Raw genomic sequence first — 21,398 nt, forward strand, 5'->3', positions numbered from 1 at the left:
TAAACTCAAACAGAATTTACAACTGCTTCTTATCAAAATGAGAAAATGAGAATCATAAAAGATCTGAGACATTCATTTATTTACTTGAAAATTATGGAGTATCTACTATGTACTTGACATTGTTCTTGGTGATAAGCTATAAATTTGAGAATGTTATGATTTTGCTTTGTAGTAGAGTAACCATTGTTACCTTTTCACTTTGCACCAGCTGGTACAGCTGCTGAACATGAGGCTATTCTACCAAATGAAGTAGGTTAATACTAGGTATTGGAGAATTTAGTAAAATGTCTACCAAATTCCATGCTGTGAGCCCATTGCTACATTTCTGGTATAAGTTGATTTTGTTGTCTGATGTTGAGATACCACGGCAAATGCATGAGGCTTTCTGTAAGTCCACAGATGGTATTCCTGACAGAAGGACTGTGGATGGAGATTGTCTATTGACATCCAGAATCTATGACCATCTCAGTAAAGCCAATTCTCTGTCCTTCCTGTATTAGAAAAGATCCAATACAATCAATCAGTCACCAAAGGCCTAGCCAGTTCCCGTGGGGAATATCTCTGTTGTTCAAAGACTGAGTACTTAGTCCTGACTGTAGTCATATCAGTCTTGATGGATGAATGCCTATGTTCTTGAACACACAAATAGCATCTATGGCACTACAAGCACTTCTTCCCCAAACTTTAGAAGTCATTAAGCAGTACAGGGGTGATTGGGGAAAAGGGATTAACATGTTCATGATGGTTCATTTTGTCCATTTAATTTGAGATCTTCATACACAGGCAAGGACCAGAAATCAACTGAAGACTTACACGGGTTTCTCAGCAGGTCTCTGTGGTGTGTTCTGTACTTCTATCTACTGTTCTCCCTCCTTCTGGATGAGTGCTAGACTTCTTCTCCTCTCTGTAGTTAGACTCCCAGTTTTATCTCTCAGACTGCTGGAGTCTCCTCCTGGCTTCCATTCCCTCTTCTGTAGTACAGAAATTCTTTCCAGGCAGTAACCTAGAATAATCATAGATATGGTATATATTAATAAGAACAGCCTTAATATTCTTATCTTTTAATTGTATTGCCTAAGTTTTTGTGGGTTTTCCACTGAGATTTTTTTTTCTTTCTGCAAGTCATTAGTTATTATTCTTGCTTCTTTGCACACTTGTTCATTTTTTACTGTATATGGTGTGACTCTGAGTTCTGTCAGGTAAAACTCAATATATCCCCAGACTATTGTGCTCCAGACATTAATTGCCTACTGCTTTCTGGTGATTCTTTCTTTGGTCTTTGTAATTTCTTCTTATGAACAGACAAATCAGTACTTAAGCATAGACTCAAGGAAATCTTTACACAAAGCTCCAGAGCTCTTTTTACAAGACATGTAAAAGGTGCCTTTGACCTTCAACAAATTTAGAATGTTGTGGGAGAGAGTTAAGAGATCTAACCGAATAACTACAATATATTTATTTCTTTCATCTTCCCCAAATATGCATTCCTGGACAGAGTAGCCAATATATCCAGAGGAATATGAGTGGACCATTCTAAATAAAGAGATGTCAACTGAGTGGATTTTTATTTCAAAATTTTAAAATATTAACTTTTTACAAGCATCAAAAGAAACTGGTGTTTTTAAATAGAGGATTGATTGATTGGTTTACTCATCTGGCCATGCCCAACAGCTTTTGGGGATCTTAGTTCCTCAACCAGTTATGGAACCAAGGCCCCCTGCTGTGGAAACATGGAGTCCTACAACATACCACCAGAGAATTGCCTAAATAGAGAATTTTAAATAGGTACAGTAAACATGACTTGGTTAAGATAACAGTAAGAAAATAATAGACACTGTTAAGAAAATCACTTGGTGATATTAGATGTGAAAAGTATTAGACATACAATACTAGGTATGAAATGAAAAACAAAATAGATTAAAAAAACAGAATGTGTGCTGTGCTGTGCTCAATCGATAAGTCATGTCTGACTCTTTGTGACCCAATGGATTGTAGCCTGCCAGGCTCCTCTGTCTGTGGGCTTTTCCAGTCAAGAATACTGGAGTGAGTTTCCAAGCCCTCTTCCAGTGGATCTTACAACCGGGGGATCGAACCCGCGTCTCCTGAGCCTCCTGCATTGGCGAGCAGATTCTTGTACCACTGAGCCATCTGGGAAGCCCCCCAAAATAGAGTGGATATAGACAAAAAAGAAACAAGAAAGCTGGGAAGTCTAATTGAGCAATTCTCCTAGAAGAGAGCAGACAAGGATAAAGGAAATGTTAAAAATATGGAACCTACATAGAGAAATATCAGCATCCATATAATAGGGATCACAAAAAGGAAAAATGGAAGATAATTTTTTAATAATGAAAAGAAATTTCTCAGAACTTAAAAAAATTAAAGGTCTCAGATTAAAAGAATCCACTGTGTACCAAAATGAAATATTAAGAAAAGCTACATCTCAATAAAGTAAAAATTAAGAATACTGAAAAATTCTAAAATTTTCTGTAGAAAAACAGATCACATTTAAAGGATAAAAAGAAAATAACAATACTCTAAGAAAACAATGTATTAATACCATTAAAGTATTAAAAAGAACTTTCAATCTAGAATTTATATGTAGTCAAATTGCCATTTGAAAGTGAGGGTACTATAAAAACCTTGTTAAGCATACAAGGACTAAGAAGTTTTGCCTCACAAAAATCCACATTAAAACACTTTTAGAGGAAGTACTCAAGATAACCGGAGAAGGCAATGGCACCCCACTCCAGTACTCTTGCCTGGAAAAGCCCTGGACGGAGGAGCCTGGTAGGCTACAGTCCATGGGGTAGCTAAGAGTCGGACACGACTGAGCGACTTCACTTTCACTTTTCCCTTTCATGCACTGGAGAAGGAAATGGCAACCCACTCCAGTATTCTTGCCTGGAGAATCCTAGGGGCGGCGGAGTCTGGTGGACTGCCGTCTATAGGGTCGCACAGAGTCGGACACGACTGAAGCGACTTAGCAGCAGCAGCAGCAGCAGCACTCAAAATAACTGGGCTTCCCAGGTGGTGCCAATGGTAAAGAACCCTCCTGCCAATGCAGGAGACATAAAACACATGGGTTTGATCCCTGGATTGGGAAAATGCCCTGGAGGAGGGCATGGCAACCCACTCTGGTATTCTGGCCTGGAAAATTCCAAAGAAAGAGAAGCCTAGCAGGTTACAGTCCATGGGGTCGCAAAGAGTCAGACATGACTGAGGTGACTTAGCATGCACGCACTCAAGATAAAGGAAAAAAAGTCTCAGATGTGCTCTAAGAAATTTGATAATGAAAATGATTAAAAACCTGGACAAATTTCATAATTAAAAAAAATTAAGACCAAAAGAAGAGAAAGAGTAAGCACTCATTTCACAAACTAGCAAGGTAATGCTCAAAGTCCTTCAAGCAAGGCTTCAACAGTAAGTGTACCAAGAACTCTGAGATGTACATGTTGGACTTTGAAAAGGCAGAGGAACCGGAGATCAGCCTTTTATATGGTCCAACTCTCACATCCATACATAACTACTGGAAAAAACATGGCTTTGACTGTAGGGACCTTTGTATGCAAAGTGATATCTCTGCTTTTTAATAAATACACCATCTAGGTTTGTCATAGCTTTTCTTCCAAGCAGCAAGCATCTTTTAATTTCATGTCTGCATTCACCATCTGCAGTGATTATGAAGCCCAGAAAGAGATAATCTGTCCCCATCTAAAGCCAGCTTTTTCACATTCCTCTTTCACCCTTATCAAGAGGTTCATTAGTTCCTTTTTGCTTTCTGCTATATAGGGTGGCTCAGTTCAGTTCAGTCCAGTCACTCAGTCGTGTCCTACTCTTTGCAACCCCATGGACTGCAGCATGCCAGGCTTCCCTGTCCATCACCAAATCCCAGGGATTACACAAACTCATGTCCATTGAGTTGGTGATGCCATCCAACCATCTCATCATCTGCCGAACCCTCCTCCTCCCACCTTCAATCTTGCCCAGCATCAGGGTTTTTCTAAGGAGTCAGCTCTTTGCATCGGGTGGCCAAAGAATTGGAGTTTCAGCTTCAGCATCAGTCCTTCCAATGAATATTCAGGGCTGATTTCCTTTAGGATGGACTGGTTGGATCTCCTTGCAGTCCAAGGGACTCTTAAGAGTCTTCTCCAACACCACAGTTCAAAAGCATCAATTCTTTGGCACTCAGATTTCTTTATACTCCAACTCCCAAATCCATACATGACTACTGAAAAAACCATAGTTTTGACTAGGTGGACCTTGGTCGGCAAAGGAATGTCTCCACTTTTTAATAAGCTGTCAAGGTTGGTCATAGATTTTCTTTCAAGGAGCAAGCATCTTCCAGTTTCATGGGTGCAGTCAACATCTGCAGTGATTTTGGAGCCCCCCAAAATGAAATCTGTCACTGTTTCCATTGTTTCCCCATCTGCTTGCCATCAAGTGATGAGACTAGATGCCATGATCTTAGTTTTTTGAATGTTGAACTTTAAGCCAACTTTTTCACTCTCCTATTTCACTTTCATCAAGAGGCTTTTTAGTTCTTCTTCACCTTCTGCCACAAAGGTGGTGTCATCTGATATCTGAAGTTATCGATATTTCTCCCAGCAATCTTGATTCCAGCTTATGCTTCATCCAGCCCAGCATTTCACATAATATACTCTGCATATAAGTTAAATAAGCAGAGTGACAATATACAGCCTTGATGTACTCCTTTTCCTATTTAGAACCAGTCTGTTGTTCCAGGTTCAGTTCTAACTGTTGCTTGCTGACCTGCATACAGATTTCTCAGGAGGCAGGTAAGTTCAGTTCACTTCAGTCCCTCAGTTGTGTCCGACTCTTCACGATCCCATGGACCATAGCACACCAGGCCTCCCTGTCCATCACCAGCTCCCAGAGTTTACTCAAACTCATGTCCATTGAATCTGTGATGCCTTCCAACCATCTCACCCTCTGTTGTCCCCTTCTCCTCCTGCCTTCAAACTTGCCCAGAATCAGGGTCTTTCAAATGAGTCAGCTCTTTCATCAGGTGGCCAAAGTATTGGAGTTTCAGCTTCGACATCAGTCCTTCCAAAGGACACCCAGGAAAGATCTCCTTTAGGATGGACTGGTTGGATCTCCTTGCAGTCCAAGGGACTCTCAAGAGTCTTCTCCAACACCACAGTTCAAAAGCATCAATCCTTCGGTGCTCAGCTTTCTTCACTATCCAACTCTCACATCGATATATGATTACTGGAAAAACCATAGCCTTCACTAGATGGACCTTTCTTTGGCAAAGTAATGTCTCTGCTTTTTAATATGCTGTCTAGGTTGGTCATAACTTTCCTTCCAAGGAGTAAGTGTCTTTTAATTTCATGGCTGCAATCACCATCTGCAGTGATTTTGGAGCCCAGAAAAATAAAGTCTGACACGTTTCCACTGTTTCCCCATCTATTTGCCAGAAAGTGATGGGACCGGATGCCATGATCTTCGTTTTCTGAATGTTGAACTTTAAGCCAACTTTTTCACTCATCTCTATCACTTTCATCAAGAGGCTCTTTAGTTCTTCTTCACTTTCTGCCATAAGGGTGGTGTCATCTGCATATCTGAGGTTATTGATATTTCTCCCAGCAATCTTGATTCCAGCTTGTGCTTCATCCAGCCCAGTATTTCTCATGATGTACTCTGCATATAAGTTAAGTAAGCAGAGTGACAATATACAACCTTGACGTACTCCTTTTCCTACGTGGAACCAGTCTGTTGTTCCATGTCCAGTTCTAACTGTTGCTTCCTGACCTGCATACAGGTTTCTCAAGAGACAGGTCAGATGGTCTGGTATTCCTATCTTTTTTAGAATTTTCCACAGTTTATTGTGACCCACACAGTCAAAGGCTTTGGCATAGTCAAAAAGCAGAAATAGATGTTTTCCTGGAACTCTCTTGCTTTTTCGATGATCCAGCAGATGTTAGCAATTTGATCTCTGGTTCCTCTGCCTTTTCTAAAACCAGCTTGAACATCTAGAATTTCATGGTTCACATATTGCTGAAGCCTAGCTTGGAGAATTTTACATTACTTTGCTAAGGTGTGAGATGATTGCAATTGTGCGGTAGTTTGAGCATTCTTTGGCATTGCCTTTCTTTGGGATTGGAATGAAAACTGACCTTTTCCTGTCCTGTGGCCACTGCTGAGTTTTCCAAATTTGCTGGCATATTGAGTGCAGCACTTTCACAGCATCATCTTTGAGGATTTGAAATCACTCACCTGGAATTCCATCACCCCCACTAGCTTTGTTCATAGTGATGCTTCCTAAGGCCTACTAGACTTCACATTCCAGGATGTCTGGCTCTAGGTGAGTGATCACACCATCGTGATTATCTGGATCGTGATCATCTTTTTTGTACAGTTCTTCTGGGTTTTCTTGCCACCTCTTCTTAATATTCTGCTTCTGTTAGATCCATACCATTTCTGTCCTTTATTGTGTCCATCTTTGCATGAAATATTCCCTTGGTATCTCTAATTTTCTTGAAAAGATCTCTAGTCTTTCCTATTCTATTGTTTTCCTCTATTTCTTTGCATTGATCACTGAGGAAGGCTTTCTTATCTCTCCTTGCTATTCTTTGGAACTCTGCATTCAAATGGGTATATATTTCCTTTTCTCCTTTGCTCTTCACTTCTCTTCTTTTCACAGCTATTTGTAAGGCCTCCTCAGACAGCCATTTTGCTTTTTTGTGTTTCTTTTTCTTGGAGATGGTCTTGATCTCTGTCTCCTGTACAATGTCATGAACCTACATCCATAGTTCTTTAGCCACTCTGTCTATCAGATCTAGTCTCTTAAATCTATTTCTCACTTTCACTGTATAATCATAAGAGATTTGATTTAGGTCATACCTGAATGGTCTAGTGGTTTTCCCCACTTTCTTCGATTTAAGTCTGAATTTGGCAATAAGGCATTCATGATATGAGCCACAGTCAGCTCCTGGTCTTGTTTTTGCTGACTGTATAGAGCTTCTCCATCTTTGGCTGCAAAGAATATAATCAATCTGATTTCGGTGTTGACCATCTGGTGATGTCCTTGTGTAGAGTCTTCTCTTGTGTTGTTGGAAGAGGGTGTTTGCTATGACCAGTGCATTCTCCTGGCACAACTCTATTAGCCTTTGCCCTGCTTCATTCTGTACTCCAAAGCCAAATTTGCTTGTTACTCCAGGTGTTTCTTGACTTCCTACTTTTGCATTCCAGTCCCCTATAATGAAAAGGACATCTTTTTTGGGTGTTGGTTCTAAAAGGTGTTGTAAGTCTTCATCGAACCGTTCAACTTCAGCTTCTTCAGCATTACTGTTCGGGGCATAGACTTGGATTACCATGATGTTGAATTGTTTGCCTTGGAAACAAACAGAGATCATCCTATCATTTTTGAGATTGCATCCAAGTCCTGTAAGTACTGCATTTCCAAGTCTGCATTTCTGACTCTTTTGTTGACTCTGATGGCTACTCCAAATTCTTCTAAGGGATTCTTGCCCACAGTAGTAGATATAATGGTCATTTGAGTTAAATTCACCCATTCCAGTCCATTTTAGTTCACTGATTCCTAAAATGTTCACTCTTGCCATCTCCTGTTTGACCACTTCCAATTTACCTTGATTCATGGACCTAACATTCCAGGTTGCTATGCAATATATTGCTCTTTACAGCATTGGACCTTGCTTTTATCACCAGTCACATCCACAATGTGATTTTGGTTTGTGATTTTTGCTTTGGCTCTGTCTCTTCATTCTTTCTGGAGTTATTTCTCCACTGATCTCCAGTAGCATATTGAGCACCTACTGACCTGGGGAGTTCATCTTTCAGTGTCCTATTTTTTTGCCTTTTCATACTGTTCGTGGGTCTCAAGGCAAGAATACTGAAGTGGTTTGCCATTCCCTTCTGCAGTGGACCACATTTTGTCAGAACTCCACCAAGACCCATCCGTCTTGGGTGGCCCTACATGGCATGGCTTAGTTTCCTTGAGTTAGACAAGGCTGTGGTCCATGTGATTAGATTGGCTAGTTTTCTGTGGTTGCGGTTTCAGTCTGTCTGCCCTCTGATGCCTTCTCTCAGCGCCTACTGTCTTACTGGGGTTTCTCTTACCTTGGACATGTGATATCTCTTTATGGCTGCTCCAGCAAAGTGTAGCCACTGCTCCTTATCTTGGACATGGGGTATCTCCTCATGGCTGCCCCTAATGTCCTTGGACGTAGGGAATCTCCTCTTGGCCGCTCACTGCTCCAGCGCTGTGCAGCAGCTGCTTGCCGCTCCAGTGCTGGTAAGGAGGCAGGTAAGGTGGTTGGTATTCCCATCCCTTTAAGAATTTTCCACAGTTTGTTGTGATCTACACAGTCAAAGGCTTTTGTGTAGTCAATAAAGCAGAAGTAGATATTTTTCTGGAACTCTCTTGGTTTTTTGGTGAACCAACAAATGATGGCAATTTGATTTCTGGTTCCTCTTCCTCTTCGATACCCAGTTTGTACATCTGGAAGTTCTTGGTTCACATACTGCTAGAGCCTAGCTTTCAGGATTTTGAGCATAACCTTACTAACATGTGAAATGAATGTAATTTTTAATGTCAGTTTGAACATTCTTTGGCATTGCCTTTCTTTGCAATTGAAATGAAAACTGACATTTTCCAGTCCTGTGGCCACTGCTGAGTAAATTTCCAAATTTGCTGGTATACTGAGTGCAGCACATTAACGGCATCAATTTTTTAGGAATTGAAATAGTTCCATTACCTCCACTAACTTTGTTCATAGTAATGTTTCTTAAGGCCCACTTGATTTCACACTCCAGGATGTCTGGCTCTGAGTGAGTGATCATACCATTTTGGTTATCCCAGTCATTAAGACCTTTTTTGTATAGTTCTTCTGTGTATTCTTGCCAACTTTTCTTAATCTCTTCCGCTTCTAGTAAGTCCTTGCCTTTTCTTATACCATTGGAAATACCACCAGATCACAAATTTGGATTGTCAGCACTACATTTGGGCTTTTCTGCTGCTATGAGTACTAAAGATCACCCTAGTGACTGAAATCAGCTATGTCAACATGACTTAATTGTTTTCTTTGGGGGAAGAGTGGGGCAGGAAAGGACAAGACTAAATCAGTAAATGATTTTACTATTGGCTGTAAGAAATTCCTACAAATTCATTTATCAGAGATAGCATTCTGCTCATATAAGGAGATCTTTTATTAAACAATAGTTTACTTATAACTTCAGAACCCTCACCTCCCTGTATGCAACAACCCTAAACTGTTGTATCATAAATGTTGCCCAATCCTTATCATTCCCCTGCCTTCAAAGATCTGCCTAGACCTCAGAACTTCTAGACTTCCTCCTTCTGAGATATTGCCAAGACTCCGACTCTCTCACTACAGTGAGTTAAACTTGGTTTGTCTGTATTTACACAGGGTCTGATGGTACTGTCAGGAATTCGATATTAGGCATTTCTTGCCAAAGCCCCAAGCCATGCTGTCTTATTATTTAAGCCTATGCATTTCCCTGATAAGGAAAAGGAGAAAAGACCCCAGACAGATTCCATTTGTGTTGGTACTGGTAGTTATTTTCCTAAAGTGATGAGAAAAGTTATCCTCTGACTGTCTGACAAAGGGGGATATCTTCTTTAGAGGTGGGACAAGACGAGGAGCAGGTCTCTGAACTGGTTTGTGTCCACAGAGGTGACACAGTGTTGAGGTTAGCTTAGTCCTTGGACTCTGGCAGCAGTCAGATTTAGTATATGGTTTTCGGTGAGGGGTGGGAGGGTTAAAGATTTTTTTTTTTTTTTTTTGATGTGGACAATTTTTTTGAGTCTTTATTGAATTTGTTACAGTATTGCTACTGTTTATGTCGTTTTATTTTTTTGACTGTGCAGCGTGTGGGATCTGAGCTCTCCGACCAGGAATCAAATCTACATACCCTCTGCCTTGCAAGGGGAAGCCTTAACCACTGAACTGCGAGGGAAGTTCTCTAGTATATGGTTGTAGGTGGGTTGTCCTCCCGTATCCTACTTCCCACCTACTCTAGTTACGCCTGTAACCTCAGATCACAGTCACATCAGGGCTTAGTGATGGTGTGGGGAACCAAGGGGGCAGACAGTAAAGGGCAGTGTTGTCTCCCCTACATGCTTTCCACTGAGGCCCAGGCAGCAGTAATGCCACTGCTCCAAGGAAGCTGATCAAAATGGAGTGATCAGAGGCCCATGTACAGTTAACGGGTGTGAGAACTGTAGCATTTGTGGGTGGACTCAGAATAAGATGGCAGAGGACTCCCTCTGCTTTCTCAAATATAGTAGGCGCAGTATTTTTGCCAAAGGTAAGAGAGTAGAAATTTGGAATACAGTTACAGAGTGATAATTAGAGCCTTTTGTTTGAAGTCTCCTGTTCCTTTTGTCTGGGAAAGAATAAACAAGCGCCTACTGCAATCCTTGCTCTTATCCTCTGTCTTCCTACAGGTCTGTAGTTGCCTGAAGGAGACACAGCAGTCTCTCCCAAGGTGAAGACTGGGGAAGGAGGTAGGTGATCAGGATGTCAAAAGGCTGCTAGATCGTTCTAGAGTTGTAATTACTAATGAGAATTCATGAATTAACACCTCAGCCAATGGCCCATAGGCAACTTCTATTTTGATCCAACAATTATTTATCCTGACACGGGTGGAACATGTGGAGAACATTTCAGCAACAGAACTTCTTTCTTTTCTTCATTTAAAAGCAAGATGATAAATTATCTCAGAGAATTGTTCTCATTTTCTTCTAAGAATATATATCTATATGAAAATAACATGTAAATAGAGTACTATAAAGTAGACTGAGTATTAATACAACTCTGTCTAACTGGAAATGACATTGATTTTTAAAATCTATTGCTTAGTGAAGGTATAAATAATTTTGGCTGCCAAATTAATTATGTATTTTGTAATAATCCTTGTTTCAGTAGTCATCTTAAGTGTTGATTACCTACATGGTGTGTTTTGTAACTAATGTTGGAAATGCAGGAGATCTCAGGAAAAGTTGTATTTCCTCCTGTTTTTCAGTTAACTGAAGGTTAACTATGTATTTTTAAAAAGATGGCTGCATGTGACACAGTGAGGAGGGTGTGATCAAAGTCCCTGCCCCTTCTCAGCAATAAATTACTATGACCTTGGGAAAATAATTTAACCTCTGTGAATAAGAATTCACATTTTTGCAATACTTGGAAGCCTAATCTAGATCATGGGTGGGCAAATTGTTTCTATATACAGTAATTAATATTTTAGGCTTTGCAGGGTATCTGGTCTCTATTGCAACTTTTAGCTCTGCTGTTATAGTGCAAAAAGCAATCACAGACAAATGTCTGAATGGGCATGGCTTGATTCCACTAACTATTTATAGACATTGAAATTTGAATTTCATACAATTTTCATGTCATGAACTATTATTTTCTTTCATTTCTCTCCCCCCAACCATTTAAAAATATGAAAACTATTCCCAGCTCACGAACTGTACAGAAAACAGGATATGGACTGGATTTAACTCAGAGGCCTTGGTTTTCTGATCCTTGAACTAGATCTCTGCTGAGAACAAAATTCCCTCTGACTTTGGCTTTCTTGGGGCTGAAATGGAAAAGGAGCAGGTCAGTCTTGAGGTAAAGAAGTAAAATGAGAATCAAGATTTTAGAGAAGTTGCAGAAGACATTATGATGGAGTAATGTTTTGGGAATGGTACAACAAGAAACTAGCTGAGGAAAGGGACAACTCAGGGAAAAAGAGTAACTCAGAGTAGTAGACTTGCCTAGCTAATGGACAGAATGTGTAAGTAAGATATCTCTGGCTTGAACTGAAACAGAAGTAAACCTGGAAAAGAAATAGAGATAGGTAGAGATGACAATAGATATGATATTATATGTTTTTTCATTCATATTTGCGTGTGTTAGCAATCGTTAATACCCAGAACTATGCAGAAAAGATTGTGAGTGAGTATGGGGAAAATCAGACATGACCAGTATGTTCAAGAAAAAAGGAACAAGGATATGAACACAGGATGAATAAAAATCAAAACATTTCAAGTGAGTTTATAAATGAGTTGCCTTCTCCTACAGCAATTTAACTTGCATGGGGTTGCGAAGAGTCGGACACGATTGAGCGACTTCACTTTCACTTTTCACTTTGGTGCATTAGAGAAGGAAATGGCAACCCACTCCAGTGTTCTTGCCTGGAGAATCCTAGGGGCGGCGGAGCCTGGTGGACTGCCGTCTATGGGGTCACACAGAGTCAGACACGACTGAAGCGACTTAGCAGCAGCAGCACCAGCAGAAACAAGTTATATGGCAATAAGGCATATGTTAAGAGCAGGTTGGCATATTGGGTAATGACTTTTATGTATGTTAACAAGAGGCAGGAATAAATATTATTTAAATGGTTAACATCAAAGCAGACATTGATTTCATCTGGTGGCTATAAAGGAGTTGACTCCTATTATGCCCATCTGGGCACTGTTCTAGATTATCTGTTCAATATGTTTACTTTTAATAAACTTACTAGAATGTTTTAGGTCTGTGACTTGCCTTACTTTTCCTGGCCAATGATTTCCAGGGCTTCAGCTTGATAAGCATGGATATAGATACATACCTATTTTTCTATCCAGCAGTCATTTAATAAAGACATTACTAAGAGATATCTTGCTCTGGTCACACATAAAGAAACTATGCTGCAAAGAGGTGAAATAGTTCCTAATTCAGCAAAACTGCATTCACTATGAAATTATGTTAAAGATGTAGAAAATGCAGACACAATAGAAAGTTTTTTACAAATATATTTCATAAATAAAAGTAATAAAGAACACTAGAGTGAGTACCCTGAGGGAGTTGTTTAAAGTAATAAATAAGTAGGATTTTTCCAAGTGCTCATTTGATGAAGAAATAGTAGCAATCTTTGTAAAAATCATAAACATTAATTTAACTCCCTATTTACTCATTAAATATATTCAGATGTGTAATAAGTATAAGATTTCATGAAGAAAAAAAATTTACAACTTTACAGGGAAAAATTGTTGACAATAGATTTGTCTTAAGGTAAGTGCACACAGAAATTCTTAATGGACTCTTTAAAGTATTCTTGGACTTCTTCAAAGTCCATGATGGACTCTTAAAAGTATTCATTGAACTTCTTTAGTGGAACTCACCTGCCAATGCAGGGGACATGGATTCGATTCTTGGTCTGGGGAGATACCACATGCCATGGAGCAACTAAGCCCATTTGCCACTACTGAAGCCTGGAAGCCTAGAGCCTGTGCTCTGCAACAGAAGCCAACGCATTGAGAAGCCTGCGCCCTGCAACGAAGAGTAGCCCCCTACTTGCTGCAACTTGAGAAAACCCTCAGATAGCAGCAAAGACTCAGCACAGCCAAAAATAAATAAATAAATAAGATTTTTTAAAAAAGTATTCATCAAGGAGAAGAGTCATCTACTAAACAATAACGGGTACTATATTAAATAAATGTATTTATTTTTTCATTTTAGAACTTGGCCAATAAGATTTAGTGATATGATATGCTGGGTCTCTGATTCTTATTCCTTTTTATTTCCTTCTGAACTTTTTATTTTGTATTGGAATACACTCAATTAATGATGCTGTGATAGTTTCAGGTGAACAGCAAAGGGACTCAGCCATACATATACATGTATCTATTCTCCCCCAAACCCCCTTCCCATCCACAGTGCCACATAACATTGAGCAGAGTTCCATGTACTATACAACGGGTCCTTGTTGGTTATCCATTTTAAATCTAGCAGTGTGTACATACTCAGCCTTATCTAGATTTTAAAAGTATGAGAGTTTAATTATGGGAATGTTTGCCAAGGTGCACCTTTGTTCTTTAGCATCTGCTGAGTGAAGGAGCACCTATTAAGCTGTTAAGATATTAATGTTCTTGAACCCCTATGGCTGTGTTAGGTTACCACGTGTATTGAAATCATTAAGTTCTCTGCCTGTGGTTTGTGGTTCAACAATGCAAGCATCTCTAGAATTCTTGTTTCCCTACAAAATGTTAGTTGTGTATGGCTGACAGACAGAAACTTGTATTTCTCCTCTAAATTTTTCCTGTTTCAGTCTATTAGGAATGTATGTTCTTGGTGTTGATCATTCCTGAGATATCTGATGAAAAATATTTCATGGCAGAATGATTTACAACGTTCCAGTCCTTAAAACATTTGGATATTGTAATGTGGTAAATATGGAAGACATATTCCTCACCCTTCTCAGGGTATGTTCTCACTGTTTGCTGTGGGTTGTAGTTAGTCACTTAATGACTTGGTAAATTATTTTGTAAAAAATTTTTTTTTTGTAAACTCTTTTTGTCATGTGTGGTGTTGGAAATCTGTTCCTTAAGCTTGTGGTCAGCTAGTATTCTGACAGAAATTTCCTTGAATACTTGGATCCCCCCCCCCCAAAAAAAAAGAAAGAACAAAAAGAAAGAAAAGGGAAAAGAATTAAAACAATTCTGCCATTCTCTACAGGCTGGCTCTGTGTCGTGGCACCCCCTCAATGCTTAGCCAGGCTATTTACAACTATGCCTTAGCCTTAGTTCTTAACTTGTGCTGAGTATAAAGAACAGCCAGAGGTAAAAAGCTTGTAGTCTTCTTGATTTTTCTGACCGTGCATCTTACCCTGTGCAGTGTGTGGCTCTATAAATTCCTTGTATATGCAAGTGCTTTTCAGTGCCCTGCTTTCCCAAAGAAATTTGTCTTCCCAGTTTTTCCTCCCATGCATGCCTATTGTTTGCTTCAACTACAATCTTTTGTCCCAAACAGCAGAGACAGTGAGTTGTTCATTTTCCTCACAGTGTTTTCTAGGAATGCCTTCTCTAAGGACACTTTTCTGCCTGGAGACAATTCTTGAGTTGGGAGAAACAAAGACAGGTACCTCCCATCATCCCTGCAGGTAGTGCCAAGGCAGGTAGAAACAGAACACTGTTCTTCGAGAAGAAGTTCTGCTTTGATCACTCCAGAGCCAGGGTGAAGGTCTCAACTGGAAACATAGGTTCTTATCCTTAAGACTGCTACTGAGCTGAGGAACAAGCAGGGCAAGGTCATGGAAAAATATCACGGAGCATTCCTGCTGTTTTAAAGTTGCCTTTTCTTGATCAACATATGCTTTGTTGCTATAAAACCTTTTAGTATTTCCCAGGGTTCTTCCACTTGATTCTGGAAGTTTTCACTCAGCTTTTCTAGCTTTTTGTGGAGAAAAACTTGGAGCTAACTTCTCTGCTATATTTGCTGATATCACACTGTTTTTCACTGACTTTAAAATTTTTCTCTTATACAAAATTTTAACTTTAATTTTAAATTTAAAACCACAAATTTCCCTTTTAAACATTTTTTTCACTGCATCCCACAATATCTGTTGCACTGTGTTTTCCCTGTCAATCAGTTAGAAATATTTTCTAATTTCTCTTGCAACATATTATTTGATCTTCAGGTTATTTAGAAATATATGTTATAACTTCAATATATTTGGTGCTTTCCCAGAAATCTTTTTGCTACCGATTTTTTATTTAATAAGTTCGGGGATATGGGAACATGCTATCTAAGGTTTAAATCCTTTGAAATTTGCTGAGATTAATTCATTATGCATCCTATTGTCTATATTAGTGAGCATTCCACGTAGAAGTCAAAACTAATGTTTTCCTTCTGACCAAATCAACTCAGTTTAGATCTTGATCCTGCATATAAGGTGCTGGTTCTATGCTTTTATTTCCACACCACACCTGAAAAAGCCATCACTGACTTTCACAATGAAGAGCACTTGCTTGATTCAGCAGATTTGCCTAAAGTGAACAAATAAAGCGTGGCGATTTAGATGGAACTAACACAAGCACATGTTACTATATCATTAATAAGAAGAATGAAATTATTGGCCCTGTTCTTCCCCAGGTTTCAAAGTCAATTTGCTTTTTTTCAGTTAACTGGTAAAAGCAAGGAGCACAATTATTCATTCATAACAGGAGACACCATCTCATCTGTTACACCATCAGCCCTCTGTGTTCTGAATGTGAGGGGGTCAATGAGGATGGATTGAAAAAGGTCACCTTCAGACGTGTGTTATAATGAAAATTATTGAGCTGGGATTACTGGAAACAGGACTATACCAGCACCCTCTTTCATCTGTGAAATACAACTTTTCAAATTTCATAAGAACTACAAAATAAGATGAATATTTTTCTGATTTACTATTTTGGAATTTTTTACCTCTGTTCCTATAGTCAGAGTTTTAGTTCTACATAACAATATAAGGACAGAAAAAGCTCCAGAACATCTTCGGAACTGAGTGGTTATTACAGGGGACAACCAGTGATTCTTTATCTAGCAGAAGTAACTAGTCACCTAGAGTATGCATTCTGGAAATTGAGTTATCTGCAAATTTGACCTGCTACAGAAAAGTTAAAAGAATGCAACCAGTATTTATAAAGATGGCTAGCTATTATGGGAATAATGTTGCAAACTAAAACTAACTGGGATAGAAGAGAAAATAATTTCATAAGTAGTTCATCACACTCGATGCAGCTGTTGCACAAAGGAGAGTGCACAGTTAATCTATTGTACTCCACTACTGTCGCTCAACAGACTGTTTCCTCTTGTTAGAAAATTAGTTAAGAGCATGTAAGACCTCAACTAGGATACCAGGTTTTGACAGCCACTTGAAAATTATGAAGATTCATCTGACTTATCACTTAGCATAATAACGTCCAGATCCATCCATATTGCTCCAAATGGTAAGATTTCATTGTTGTGTGTTTTTTTTTTTAATGGCTGAGTAATCTTCCATTGTGTATATACACCGCATCTTCTTTTTCCATTCCTATATAGATGGACAGTTAGGTTGCCTCCGTATCTTGGCTATTGTATTGAGTTGGCCAAAAAGTTCATTCGGGTTTTTCTGTAACACGTTACAGTGCTGTGATGAACCTAGGGTTACGTACATATTTTTGAATTTATATTTTTATTTTCTTCGACTAAATACTCAGAAGTGGAATTACTGTATCATATGGTAGATCTAGTTTTATTTACTTTTTTTGAGGAATCTTCATATTGTTTTCCATTGTAACTGTACCAATTTACATTCCCATCAACAGTGCATAAGTGTTTTCTTTTCCCCACATTCTTGCTGACACTGGTTTCTTATCTCTTTGATGATAGCCATTCTGACAGATATGAGATGGTACCTTATTCTGGTTTTGATTTTACATTTTCCTGATTATTAGTGATGTTGAGCATCTTTTCATGTGCCTCTTGGCCATCTATACATCTATTTTGGAAAACATATCTATTCAGGTCTCTGCCTGTTTTTAAATAAGGTTTCTTTTTTTTTGATATTGAGTTTTATGAGCTCTTTATATATTTTGGATATCAACCTCTTATTGAATATCATGCATGCCTGTGTGTTCAGTCGTGTCCGACTCTTTGCAACCATATGGACTGTAGCCCACCAGGTTCCTCTGTCCGTGGAGTTTTCCAGACAGGAATAGTGGAGTGGGTTGCCATTTCCTCCTGTAGGGTATTTTCCCAACCCAGGGATCAAATTTGTGTCTCCTGAGTCTCTTGCATTGGCAGGTGGATTCTTTACCACTGCACCAGCTGGGAATCCCCCTTATTGGATATATCATTTGTAAATATTTTCTCCCAATCAGAGTGTTTGCAAATAAGGGCAATTTTCTCTTTTCCAATCTTTTTAAATTTTTTAAAAATAGTTATTTCTTTGTTGCACAGTTAGAATGGCCCATATAATGTTGGAGAATAAGGTGTTGGAAATTTTTACCTCTTCAAACTAGTTTATAGCCATTCATCATCTTACTGTTCCTCTTAGAAATCTAATTACACAAATGTTAGAACTTCTCACAGTACCCCCTATTTATCTGATCTTCCCTTTTGTATTTTCCAGTGTTTTCTCACTCCCTGATTCATTTTTAGTGTTTTAGTCTAACTATATCAAAAGTTTAACTTGCTCTTCAGTTGTATCTAATCTATTATTAACCTATCCATTGAGTTCTTAATTTTAGTTATTGTATTTTTTAATTCTAGAGTTTCTCCTAGTACTTTCATAATTCTAGTATTTTTGTCAAAATTCTGCATTTGTATATCTATAAATGTATTAAACATAACTATTTGAAAGTATATGTCTGCTAATTCAATTATCTGGATTCTCTGAAATGTTTTCTATTTTCTGTTGTATCTCTTCAGTTTGGTTTATATCTCTTTGTATGTTCTGCCACTTTAATATATTTTATATTTAATTTATCTTGGCTCAGATGGTAAAGAATCTGCCTGCAATGCAGGAGACTGGGTTCAGTCCCTGGGTTGGGAAGATCCCCTGGAGAAGGGAATGGTTATCCACGCCAGTATTCTTGCCTGGAGAATCCCATGGACAGAGGAGCCAGGCAGGCTACAGTCCATGGGGTCACAAAGCATGTAGCACTTAGTAAGTGCTCAGTTGATGGCAGCTAGTAATCATAAAGGCAGTAGGAGGAAATAGCCCTTAAGTTTCTTTACTTATGTCATAAGTTACTGATATTATCATCACCAGTATAGCTTTGTGCAATATTTTATTCTTTATACTTATAGTCTATCATGTAAGCTGGAAAATAATATTAAGCTTATTTCTAGAAAATTCTTCCTAGAGATTTCAATTCACCATATAAAATCCTTCAAGCAGTTAATCGGAGACATGAATGGTGGTGAGCATGAGCTTGTAAAGGGTACTAATAAATGTATGACGACTACATGACTCTGAGAAAAGTAAATACAGCTCTATTGACTAAATTATAGTGATAAAACGTTATGTGGAGTCATATGATATCATTTATTAGGGTGACTATACATATAACCATGATGATAAAAGCAAATTATTAACAGAAAATATGGGCAAGGATTAAAGTTTCTGAAGGTTGGGATTAGAAAAGCTCTTATACACCCCATCAAAATATCCACTTCAAGTTATAGTGCTCTTTAATAAAAATTAGCTTGCCTTTCAAACAATTAATGATCAATCAAGATTTCTCCATTAGTAGGCCCTGTGATTCATTACATGAATCATAAATTTAGTTACATGGTCAAAATAAGAGTGCTGAGTACAAAAGCAATCTCCTCACATCTTATAAGATTGCCACTTATTTCATTAATACCCTTGATTTTGTCACATCAGTGACAAATATAAAGATAATATAAAGGTAAAATATAAAGGACAAATATAAAGGTAAAATGCACTATGTTAAATCAATCTGAATTTTTAACTCATATAACCAAAGTTTAGAAGTAAACCTTAAAAATGTAAATTTTCATTAAACAAACATTACCAAAAACTAATAAGTTTTCTATACCTTGATCTACAGATTCTGTAGGTTAGTAAGAAAATCATCAAAACCACAGCAGTTACAAATGATTAAACACAAGAGCAAGTAATTGTTCTATTAAGAAATACAATTAGTAAAGAGAAAAAATTTTTCAACCTTGTTTGATATCAAAAAAACTGAAAATATATGAAGGTATTAAACTTAATCATTAAGTCAGCAAAAATAGTAGAAACTTCTAGAGTAATAATACTTAGTGATGCCCAGATTGGCTCAAAAGGACATAGGCTTTCATGTCTGACAGGTTCAGATTTGAATCCTAGAGCCATAGATCTTTTAATTGCTGTGTGATTTTTAATACTTTCTTACCCTGTATGAACTACTTTTTTCTTTTCTGAAAATCTGCAGATAAAATATTTCCTTCCTGGGATTGAGATAAATTAAGAAGAAAAGGATCATTTCTGTATTTTTCTCATCAGTGACTATCAGTATCTGGCATATTATTGATACTCATTCAATATTTGTTAAATGAATAAATGGATAAACAAACAAATATGAAAATGAAAAGTGGTAGACAAAGAGATCCCATAAATATTTATCACTATACTTTTTTTGGTAAATGTTGCAATAGAACTTTATATTGATGATGACAATGTAAACTGATTCAATCATTTTTAAAATTAATTTGAAAACTTGTGATAAGTGACACAATTTTTCAAATGTCATAGTCATTCCTCTGGGAATTTACATTCCAAATTTATCAAAATAAGACAAATGCTTTATGTAAAGACATTTTCAATATAGTTCTAAATAGACTAGTGAAAAAATTTAACCAACTTGAATGTTCATTGGCTAAGAACTTATTGATGAAAATCTAGTATATTCAATCACTTGAATATTCTACAGATCATTTAAAAGATTTGCATGAAGATCTTATGTCAAAGTGGAACATATATTTTGTTTAGTTCTGGTTTCTCGGTATCACTTTATAGCTTACTGTGTTATATCTTACTTTTTTACTAGAAAAATACAGAAAATGTAAAACAAGGAAGTAAACATAATCCATTAATTTATAAAATTATCATATAAAGTATAAAATGAATGACTTTTCCACTATCAAATATCCAGTGAGACTTCTGCAGAGGTGATCACAATTAACAGTTTGTGATGTTCCTCTTGAAGTTTAAGATCATATGATACGTATTGGTTAGAATCATCAAGGTACAGAATTGTGTATTTTCCAGCTATGGGTAAACTTATATGTGTAGATATAGGCATATGAAAAAGTGAATGAGTAAAATATCTGCCATGAGTACTGGGATTATATCAATTTCTAAATTTTCTTCAGTGTAATTCTAATGACTCTATGAACCCAAATACAATGAGACAATTGCCTACAGTAGATATAGGCAAAGATTGATATAAGAAGTAAAGCAATATTATTCAACTAATTAGAATTTGGGGGAGGGTGATTTTTGTTATATAATACAATAAGGGAAAAAGAAGATTAGAACATTTTTAAGGATCTGATAGATGAAAAATGGTGCCAATATAGCCTTAATCTCTTGGCTAATTTATGTTAACCAGGGAAGTACTTGTGTTCAAACTGTGCACAACATTATGAGCATTATCATTTATTAGTGACTGTTTAGTCATTCTCAATATGAATGTTAAGACAGGCACACCAACAGTGACTCATATAATACTGTCAAGGTATTATTATTTAAAAATAAACTAAACTTGAATAGAATAAGAATGCCATTATTATTTGAATAAATTTGAGTCAGTATAATTAAGAAGAAATGTTTTCCAAGAAAGGTGAAGTCTAGTTGTGCAATGTTAGAAAACAAGAACAGATGGACAAATTGTGACATTAATTTTAGGTGATTTATTCAGACCATTTATAGATATCTGACCATATAAAATTAAAAAAAAAAATGGGTCAACCAAATAGCCAAAGCAATTTTGAGAAAAAGAACAAAGCTGGAGGTATCACACTTCCTGACTTCAGACAATTCTACAAAGCTACAGTAATCAAAACAGTATGGTACTGTCACAAACTCAGACATATAGATAAATGCAATAG

The sequence above is a fragment of the Giraffa tippelskirchi genome, chromosome 1, assembly GCF_054371585.1.
Source record: "Giraffa tippelskirchi isolate mGirTip1 chromosome 1, T2T-mGirTip1v1.2.pri, whole genome shotgun sequence".
Taxonomy (NCBI): Eukaryota; Metazoa; Chordata; class Mammalia; order Artiodactyla; family Giraffidae; genus Giraffa; species Giraffa tippelskirchi.